Source organism: Mytilus californianus, unplaced genomic scaffold (genome assembly GCF_021869535.1).
Source record: "Mytilus californianus isolate M0D057914Y unplaced genomic scaffold, xbMytCali1.0.p SCAF_9, whole genome shotgun sequence".
Classification (NCBI taxonomy): Eukaryota; Metazoa; Mollusca; class Bivalvia; order Mytilida; family Mytilidae; genus Mytilus; species Mytilus californianus.
The window spans coordinates 51,906,163-51,915,048 of record NW_026262745.1 but is presented as its reverse complement, the minus strand read 5'-3'; the positions used below and the strand labels follow the sequence as shown (position 1 = coordinate 51,915,048).

General features: G+C 32.3%; 1 long non-coding RNA gene across 1 annotated transcript in view; it reads right to left on the bottom strand.

Moving 5' to 3' along the window:
• Nucleotides 1–5,538: 5,538 nt before the first annotated feature.
• The window catches only part of LOC127715230 (uncharacterized), a 54,414-nt gene continuing 51,066 nt past the window's right edge, over nt 5,539–8,886 (bottom strand). Inside the window, exon 2 of the long non-coding RNA XR_007988242.1 lies at nt 5,539–5,605. This is a non-coding gene — a long non-coding RNA (uncharacterized LOC127715230). The remainder of the gene's footprint in view (nt 5,606–8,886) is intronic.

Genomic DNA, 8,886 nt, shown 5'->3' with positions numbered 1-8,886 from the left:
CCGAATAATGGAAACCTCGTTGATTATTTCACGTGAAATGATTGCAAAGGTTCAGTGCATGGGAAACACTATTTTTTTCAAAATCTGAGCATGCAGAATGAAGTCTAGAGTGCATACACTGAAATATCACGCCTGTTTTACTGAACATAGCATTAGTATCACGTAGACTTAAAATTATCAATGTTCTATGAAAATGAGGTCAAAGTCAAATGAACCATGCAAGAGAGATATTTACACCTTCATGACCTTAGAACCATTCCATACATCAAATATAGTGGTCCTATCCCTAATATAAACCGAAAAAAGATTAAAACACAAAATCTTGCTTTTAGCACCTGATAAACTGTACAAATTATGAAAACTAATTATTCACCAATGGAACATAAAAATGAGATCAGGGTCATATGAACCCAACCAGACAGACATGTATACCTTACAATTGTTCAATAAACTAAATATAATTGACCTTTTTTTTACATGTTATATTATTTGACAAAAAGACGAAATCACAAAAAGCTAAACATTGTTCAATGAACCATGAACTAGATGTCAAGGTCAAATTAAACCTGCCAGACAGACATGTACGCCTTACAATTATTCCAAACACTAAATGTAGTGACCCTATTACTTGCAGTATCTGAGAAAAATACCAAACTACGAAAACTAAACATTGTCTAATGAACTACAATATCCAGGTAAAGTTAGGTGTTACCTGCCAGTTGGACATGTACACCTTACAATCATTATATACCCCAAATGTAGTCAACCTTATGCTCATCGTTTTTCAGATATGGACTTGACCACGAACCTTTCAACATTGGTCAGTAATCCGAGAAATGAGGTCGAGGTCAGGTGAACCCTATTTGACGGATATGTAGACCTTGTAAGGAGGAGATATACCAAATATACTTATCCTATTAATCATAATACTTGAGCATCTCAAAACTTTTATTTCTTTTCAAACAGTTACCGAAATTGCCTCCACTTCAACTGTCACCTTTAAAACACTTCTGGAAACACCACCTTTAAAAACACTACTGGAAACAGCACCTTTAAAAACACTACTGGAAACAGCACCTTTAAATACACTTCTGTAAACAGCACCGTTAAAAACTCTACTGGAAACAGCTTACCTAAATCTTTGCTCTGCAACTTCTCTAAGGCAAGACAAAATACAGCAGACAACTCAAAAATTGAGTGAAAATTCATCTTTATATGATTGTTTTAGTATCCATTTGATAAAGCGTAAGCAGTCCTTTATTAACACAAATTTATTCAAATCAAACCATGACATAAATGTACCGAATGACAGTGACAACTGCAGATAATTTCATTGATTCTTCTTTTTTAATACTTGGAACTGAACAGTTACATGACATATAAGGATCTTATTTTGACAAATCTATCTAATAAAAGCATACTGCAAAAGTTCTGGACTAGTACATTTAGGATTGTTTGCTGATGGAATGTCTTGTACAGGAGCTCGTAGTTTAGTTCTCCGCAAATGAGTATCTCGTCCATTCTGGTGATTTGATAAAATAGCTATTTGAATCATAAATGTCCTTATTAGTTTTTCATTGACATCTTTCATTGGTACACACACCCATCCTACTGGTTCTGACATCTATATCTGTTCAACCTCAACCAAATCATTGAAATGGGTACCAGCCCTTATTTAGATTCTGAAATAAAATGTAATAAACTGTAAGCAGGTGGCCAATATGATTAGCTGGGGGTTAATCTGATGTACTTGTTACGGACATCACAAGACATTGCAGACCAAATATAACATAAACTAAAAATAACTTTTTAAAAATTTGAAAGAATTTCAAATCATTCGTTATCATTTTGGTATTTAGCAGTCTATTTTCAAAAAGGGAACAATGCTCGAACATTTCTCTTTCAAAAGTAACTGTCATGTTTAGATGAAAATCAGCAATAAAAGCGCGATTCCTTTGCTTTTTATTGTTTCTGCTGTGTATGTACTGTTTACGTCTTTGTGGATTATAAGTTTAGGTATTTTAATATATGGGCATTGGTAATCGTACAATTTCTCTGCCAGCAAGTTTCAAAACTTTTTAAACACTATTTGATGAACAAACTGTAATGCGACGATGATTAAATAGTGTAGAAATAGTTGACAGACCCCTAAAAATTTGATACCTTATATTGAAATCTACCTCACCTTTATTACAAAAAGCACAAAAGTCGATGATTTATTACTATGTATTTCTATTTAACTTTTCCAGTTTATGTCTCCAGAATTAGGCTTAACGATATAGAGAAGAGTAAATGTGATGGTGCTGGCCATCTTAATGTTGGTTATATCACCAATGAAATATATTGAACGTCATTGATAGTATGTTTATCGTTTATAACGAATATGATATATATCAACGGTGTAAACTTACAGTAGTAAGATGACAAGAGTCAGAGGTGGAACACGACATTAATAAGATGACAGGAGCCACATATGGAACATGATCTGTTTACTCATCCGGAGTACCATGGATTACCAACGGTTTTTGAAGGGTTCGTGTTGCCTAGTTGTCAGTTTTCTATGTTGTGTTTGGTAACCTGTTGTTTGATTTTTATTTTTCGTTTGTTTTTTGTTTTTACCAGGCTTCGTCGGCTGTTTTGAGACTTATGAGTTTGAATATCATTTTGGTATGATCTCTCGACTTTCTTGAATAAAGAGCCGGCATTTTACAAATATAATAATGCCTTGCAGATTTACATAAACAAAACAAAATAAAACATCAAATTTGTCCCATGTTTTATTGCAAAAACCAAAAAATCATTTCCACGACAATTGATGTTAACATGAAACCATGTTTACCCCAACAATTTGACATTACATGAAATAGAATTAAACAAAATGATAAAGTAAATGCCAGCAACGAATATAGCATAATGGATGTATGATACGGTGCTTTTGGTCCGGGATTTGCTTTTTATCCGATAATTTTGCTTTTTGTCCGATACGTTTGCTTTTTGTCCGTTGCGTTCGGGCCGTTTTGCTTTTTGTCCGACACTTTTGCAAAATATGTCCGTTGCTTTCGGTCCGTTTTGCTTTTTGTCCGATTATTTTGCTTTTAGTCTGACACTTTTGCTTTTTGTCCGTTTTGCTTTTTGTCCGACACTTTTGCTTTTTGTCCGTTGCTTAATGTCCGTTGTGTTTTGTCCGATGATTCTTTTTTATATCCATTTAAAAATGTACATATTTTGTGGGTTCCATTTGAACTTCGAACCTCAATGACATATTTGAAATAAATACAAACCTTATTCCTCTATATACATGAGTAGTATATGGAGTATCTGGTTTTTTACTAGTCTGATCAATATGTTCTGAATTTACCGCTATTAAAGCCAAGCATGCTTTAATTGACCGTACGCTTCGGTTAAAAATAAGTATTCGTAAATATTTAGACGATCGTTATAATGAGCATTATCAATTATAATATATCTTTATATTTAAAAAAAAAAAAACGCCTGAGAAGAAAGCCACAGATTGCAAAACGTGGGGATGCAAATACGGCGTCACTATCTTTCGATATAGTTTTTTGTCTCGCCTGCGAAGAAAGTATCTATCTGAAAGCTAGACTAAGAAATTGTTTTTCCGGCGACGACAATTGTTAAGTTTTCTGCTTAAATTAGTTTGATATGATCTACTTGTGAAAGATCTTTGTTATTTAATAAAAAGTTGCATTACTATCTGTACATATCAATTTGACGACTATTTTGAAGCCTTGCCTTCTGGGTCATGGTCTAGCCATTTTTAATTGATAAGCAATTTTTAATGTTAAGTTTCGGTATTTTCTTTAAAGTTACATTACTGTACATGTCAGTACATATCAGTTTGACGACTATTTTGAGGCCCTGCCCATTAGGTCGGCATAAAACGGTGACTTTGAATTAATCCGCAATTTTCGATGTTAAGTTTTCTGCTTAAGTGAGATTGATAGAAACTACTTACAATAAACAATGATATTTTCTGAGATCACCCCCAGTTTTTGGTGGGGTTCGTGTTGCTTAGTCTTTAGTTTTCTATGTTGTGTCATCCGTACTATTATTTGTCTGTTTGTCTTTTTATTTTTGGCCATGGCGTTGTCAGTTTGTTTTCGATCTATGAGTTTGACTGTCCCTCTTTATCTTTCGTCCCTCTTTTCTCTTCCATAAAGTTATATTGCTGTCTGTACATCTCAGTTTGTCGACCACTTTTAGGCCTTACCCACTAGATCATGTTCCCGCGACTGAATTAATAAGCAATGTTGCAGTCCATCAGCTTGTCTGAATTTTATACTACATTTGTAGTATGTCAGTCAACAGTTTATTTTTAAATCATATTGAGAGAAGATCTGAATATTTCAAATTTTTATTTATACTTATGCCTTATGTTTGAATGACAATTGTGCTGGATTTCATTTTCGTGGTTTCGTTCGCGTATAGGCTGATTGTAGGGCGTACATGTTCGACCGGTAGGTTTCAACGGACCATGGTTCATTGGTCAATGTTATGTTTTTTATGATTCGTTTTATTGTCTGATACTTTTTCAGCAGTAATGCTTGTTATTTTTACTCGAATATTGAACGGGGTTCATCTAACCTTGACCTCATTTTCATGTTTCATTAATAAATGCTTATTTTTCATGTGAAATGGTTGAATGGCGTACATGCTAGTCGCGAACGGTTCGTCTTAAATTTACTCCATTTTTTATGGTTTATTTTTTTTTTCTTAATAAGTTTGGAGGTTCGCATCGGATAAATGTACTAAATACAAAGGGTGGACAATGTTGATGTATTGGGTGACTGTAGTGTGCAGATATCGGAACTTCCGTCATTCTTCGATCTATTCTCATTAAGGTTTGTTTCTCAGAAACTATAAGACATAGGCTAGTATATAAATAGCGCATAGCTGAGAGGGTGATAGAGAGAAAACATTGTAAACTGAGGCGAAGCCAAGATTGACAATGTCTTTTCGAGGGGTACATGTAACAATAATCTCATAATCTCATAAAGCTTTATTTAGAGTCGGTATGTGCAAATACAAGTATAAAACATAAGCTCTGAAGAGCTTTTAAAACCGACAGAGCAACAAATAAAACAAAACATACATATCAAGTCATGCACACATAAATTAAACATATAAAGCAAGAGTTCATATCAGTATATAAACATACAGCACAAAAGTTCTTAAAAGCATCTTACAAGTTAAACACACACTGAAACATGCACTCGTGAGGTAAAAGCACAAAAGCAAAAATTAAATGGTTTGCACATTAAAAGCACATATAGATTAGTTAGTTACTAAAACTAGCACAAAGCAGCAGAATCACTATAGTAAAGATAATAAAATAAAAATTGCCATGCTGAAAATAAAGTATTTAACCAAAAATAATGAACAGAAATTAACTGGTTTTGCAGGCAAAACATTGGCATGAGCTGCCAGACCAAGAATTTATCAAGTTCTTGAATTGATTTAAAGATGATTGCTTAAACGTAGCACATCTGGCAGCTCATTCCAAAGCTTAGCACCTGCATACCTTAAAGATTGTAGGCCGTATGCAGTTGTTCTTACATGTGGTAGGTCGGCTGTATTCTGGTATCTGAAAGAGTAAGTGTTTTCCTTTAAGTGTATTAAATCATGGAGACAGGACAATCTTTATTAATAATTTTGAAAACTTCAATAGCCAATGATCGCATTCTTCTTATTTTTAAAGATGGTAATTTTGATTTGCAGAGTAGATCTTCATAACTTGCTGAATAGTCTTCATATATAAACCTTAGTGCTCTCTCTTGACTTTTCTCTATCTTTTTTGTATGTACCTCCCCACAAAAGTGCCAAACTAGTGGGCAGTAATTAAAGTTGGACATTATGAAAGAATAATATATTGTTAATTTTCCGAGTTTAGTCAGGTGTTTTCCTATTCTTTTTAATACATTTAACTGTTTGGATGCTTTTTTACATATTATAGAGACATGTTCATTGAAATTTAGTTTAAAATCTATTGTTACGCCTAGAAGTTTAACGTTATCTTCACATTCTATTTCATTACCTTCTAATTTAAATTTTAGGTTTGTGTCTTTATTTTTTTTTCCTACAGCTATTGCTTGAAATTTTTCTGGATTTGCTTTCATTTTATTTATTGAGAACCAATTTTGCTTTCATCTTCTAGAATATTAATTAATTTATCTAAATCTTTATCTGAGTATGAAAGGGTGTTGTCATCTGCATAATTATAGAGTTCACTTTTATGAATAAAAAAGAAAATGTCATTTAAAAAGATATTAAATAATGTTGGCCCTAATATTGACCCTTGTGGCACCCCTTTAAACATTGTTTGCCAGTAGCTTGAATTAGTACATTCTTTAACACACTGTTTTCTATTAGTTAAAAAGCTTTCCAAAAGTTTAAGAGAAGAAGCGGAGACACCATAGGATTTTAATTTTAGTAGGAGGAGGTCATGGGGTAGGCAGTCAAAAGCCTTTGACAAGTCCATTAATATAGCTGCTACATATTTATTCTGATCTTAAGCCTTTTTCCAATCTTCAATTATTTTTAATAAAGCGGTTTGGCATCCGTATCCTTTTCGAAAAGCTGACAGAAAAATGTGGAAAAATGAGATAAAATATTCCACAAGTTGATTTTCTATAGACCTCTCAAAAATTTTTGAAATCATGGGCAATATACTTACAGGTCTATAGTTTCCTTTATCTAGAGTGTTTGATTTTTTATGCAGAGGTATTACTTGTGCTTCTTTTAATTTATCTATGAAAACAGCTAATTCAAATGATTTATTTATTAATTTAGAAATTGGATTGGATAGTTCAGATTCAGATAATTTTAATATTTTTGAAGAGATTCCATCTTTTCCTGTTGCCTTTTTAATGTTAATTTTATTGATTTGTTTTTTAACAAACTCAGAATTTACTGGGCTAAAACATAGTTCTTCTTTTTCTGGTTTGTTTTCTTTTATAACCTTAATACTGGGATGGTGTTCATCGATGATAGTATCTTTTGAGCCGATATCTTTGGCAACATTTATAAAAAAGTTATTAAATAATTCACCAACTTCATTTTGATTATTAATTATTTTATTGTCTTCACATAGTATTAGATCTTTTGAAAAATGTGAACCTTTGTTGGTTAAGAAGGGCTTTGATTGTTGGCCAAAAATCTTTGCTGTTAGGTCCTCCTACACATCTTTCCATGAAATAGTTTCTGATGGATTTCTTTTTAATTTTGTTAACCAAATTTCTTTGTTTTCTGTATGATTCCCAATTTGTTTTATTTTTATAGTTTTGATATTTGTTATATGCCATTCTTTTTTTTTATATATTTCCCTTCGTAAAGTTTGATTCATGAATGGGGCTGGTTTGTTGATGGCTTTCTTTTTTTTCATAGGTATATGTTTGTCTATAACCTCCATAAAATTTGTCTCAAATGTGTCATATGCTGTGTTAACATCTGCTGATTCTTCTATTATAGCAGTTAAGTTTTTTCCATTTAAATCTGTCAAAAAATGTTCCTGATAAAAGTGTTTGAAACTTCTGTAATTTATAAAACCTTTATTTATTTTTGGTAGTTTGCCCTTAATTTGAGTGGAAATAATATTATGTACATCACTCAAACCACAGTTGAAATTTAAAAAAAAAATTAAAACAATCTGCTCTATCACCCTCTCAGATATGTGTTATTTAATTTATTATACTGAATTTTCTGTTATTACTGTCTATTAAATTTCAAATTCAAAGTAATAAACTATCAGTGGGATTTCCAGTGACACAAGAACAATAGAAAAGTGACTCTTCTTATGAAAGAGATAGAAAAGGTAAAAAAAAAGAAAGACAATTAACACATTAAACTCGATATGCATAGGGATGAATTATCTCTTAAAGCACAAAACCATAATATAACTTTTATACAACCACCACAAGTAAAGCTAGGCTCAAGCTAGCAGCCACTCGCTAGCAGCCACTCCGCTAGCAGCCAGTTTTCAGATATGTCTATAAACCCAAAAGTTGCATAAGACTCAAATGTTTTTCTATACTATATTTGACGCATTTTAGTTTAACAATCTTAAACACTATGAATGCGTTTTAGGGGTGGATCCAATAATTTTGAAGGAGAAAAGGGAGTAGGGGCGGGGGGGTGCAATTGCCAAAAACGATATATATATATATATACCGCCGAATGGAGGGATACAAAAAAGCGTTGGACGATTTTATGCAAAAAATAAGAAGATATTTTTCCGTTGGAAGAGGAGGGTGACGTACGCCCTCCACACCTAATCTGAATCCGCCACTGACTTTTACATTTTCATTTCTTGATCAAGAATTAAAAGACATTTGTATATTTTATCAGCAAACCGCGCTGCACGCGTTGAAATGGTGAGACATAGATTAAAAAAATATATATATAGTACACTGCAAGAGTGGAGAAATAAGGAAATACTTTTTTAAAACACAATGTTAAGCAGTATTTTTTTTAAGAATTTAAATGGTAACCCTCAAAAGCATGGAAATGTGGAATACAATTTTTGTTAAAAATCTTAAAAAAAATATGATTTACCTCCCTTTAAAACTTACTACTTTAGAATAATTAAAATATTAAGTCTTCTTTGATGCGTAAAACTACAAATACTTGTATCAGAAGGTGTCAAGCATTTATTCATTAAATATTAATGATCATGTAACAAACAGTAACAGAAATTATATAAAATTAAGCTAATTCTAGTTTCATTTTATGCCTTTTTCATGAGACTCATTGTGAATATTCATGAAGTTTACAGCTTTGGAAACACAATCCGCCTAAATCGACAAATGATATCAGAAGGAAAGGACTACTATTTATTTTTAATTCGGTTGGTGACTGTTAGCTAGTTAG